Here is a 2,500-nt window from a genome sequence, read left to right as displayed (position 1 = left end):
CCCAACCTAATACAGGATGTCCATAACTATGCGCTAATTAAATAATTAATGGGTATTAAGGTCGGTCTTAGTAAATTGCTATATAAAGTCTAAGACCAGAACCAGTATTTTAAATTTATTTTTAACTCGGCTCCTAATTGTCACAAAATTTAAAAATTGGTACCTATGGATAGCCCTCGGCCCTACCTAATACACCGTGTCCATAACAATGTGGTAATTAAATATTTACTGGGCGTTAGGGTCGGTCTTAGTAAATTGCTATATAAAGTCTATATAAAATTTTACGAATTTAAAAAAAAAATTCCTACCGTCAAAAATAGCGACGCCTAGACCACCACACCTGTTCTGACGTTAAATCCTACTTGCACACACGTGTGGGAATAGATTAGATATCATCTAGAGATAGAATTCCTAATTATTTAATTAAAATAGAGACTCTAGATTTAATAGTTGTGTCATAGTTACATTAAGTCGAATTAGCGAAGCGGAGGCGGGAACTAGATTCTAGATCTAACACTTCGATTGCGATGAAAAAAAAATAGCTTTATTTTAAGGCCGACAAGGCAAATACGGTTTAATTAATATTAAAGAAATAAGTCCGAACACCTACCTTAAGCGAATCATCTACACAACACATGACTAGAAATAATACACGTCCACACGAAGAGCGATTGAAACGGTGACTGCAACGGTGAAAACTTGTACGACGGAAACATGGCGCCTAGGTTATGCCTACTTCCGGTCTGATGAAAATTTTTAATTCATTTTAAATTTTGCGCTCTATTTCGTCCGCGCTTGTCCACTTAAACTCTACAGAAAAGATAGTCTATATAAAAATAATTCCTAGAAGACAATTTTATGAGAGATCACCCACATTTATTTACCCTGCCTGTCTACCTTAGGGTTAGAGTTTGAATTTTTCTAGATTCAAGCCAAATATGCCGTGTCGATTAAACGACGACGTACATAACAGAGCGAAGACAATGAATGGTTCCTTAATTAACTATAATTACGGTCCTAATACAACTACAATTCACCATAGTACTAATATGTATGTGTATTGTTGTTTTGGGAGTTCTGTCATTACATTTTAAATTATAAAAAAAACGGGTTTACGATACACTTCATTACGCCGCCGATCGTGGTTTTAGATTTAAATTTGGTCGGATTCGGTTTATTATTAATTTATATAATACTTTATACATACTTTAATTCATTAAATACATTTATCTATGTATTTATTTCATTAGTTAAGTATTTGTTTAACTAAAAATTATCAATTTAAGGCATAACAATTACAGAAAACGATTGTATTTGAGATAAGTCTTATCGAACCATTTAGTAGCTGGGTCGGTTTATTATTAATTTATCTAATACTTTATACATACTTTCACTCATTAATTACATGTATATATGCATTCATTAAATCATTTAAGTATTTATTTCATCAAAAAGTATCGATTGAAGGCATAACACTGATAGAAAACGATTGTATTTGAGATAAGTCTTATCGAACCATTTAGTAGCTGGTTCGCGGGTCGGTTTTATTCCTTAACTCTAGATTTAAGTCTATCGTGTTTAATTTCAATTTAATTTATCACAACTTTTAGATTTTGTACTAGATTAAGCTACATTGAAGCTTATTTTTCACTATTTAATCAATAGAGGATATTATATAATATTTTTAAGTCTAATATTACGCAGCCGTTTGTTAAATCTAGTTTTACAACGACGACTCGCGCGATTTCGGTTTGGTTTTAAAACTTAAGTTCATTGATTCTTAAAATATATATTCCAGTTAGAATAGAACTGAATACGTACCACATGATGTATACACACGTTTGGGTTATTTATTTATTTTAAATTTAGTTTATTATGACCGATCGTAATTAACTTTGGCGATACCGGGCTGATATGTCTTATCGACCGGAAAACTACTGTCCCTTCGGTCGACTAGTTGGTCTTAGACGGCATTACCGAGGTTTGAAAACTCTTACACCGTGTTTTTATTTTCACATAGATCCTATATTTTGATACCAGTCATTCGTTTAAGTTTAAATTAGAAAACGTGAAATGTAGTTTATTGGAAACACTAATGTTTTTAATTTTGTACAAAATAAATTTTTATTCGTTTCAGGTAAACGGCGGGATGAGAAAAATCTGCTTTCTACAACACATACATTGGTTAAGAATATAAAGTGAAATATAGTTGTACAAACACCGTCTCTACTTAGCAGCTTAGCCTCTACGGCAATGCCGCGTCTTTACACTGGGCGAGCTTGAGACTGGAAAACTCTCGATCACTCTACGCGGGAATGCCGCTAAGTCGAGGCGGTCTGATCGGCAACCCATCAAACTTCAGCTCATCTATTTTTTTTTTATTTTTCACAATTTTTTTAAAATTCGGGTAAACGGCGGGATGAACTCAACCAAATTTTTCAATTGGGTTTTTAATATCCACGTACATTCAGCGCAAAGTGAAATGTAGTTTTAATGTATT

Source organism: Physella acuta, unplaced genomic scaffold (assembly GCF_028476545.2).
Source record: "Physella acuta isolate Inbredline_101_S28 unplaced genomic scaffold, ASM2847654v3 ptg002413l, whole genome shotgun sequence".
Taxonomy (NCBI): Eukaryota; Metazoa; Mollusca; class Gastropoda; family Physidae; genus Physella; species Physella acuta.
Note: the sequence above shows the minus strand (reverse complement) of the source record.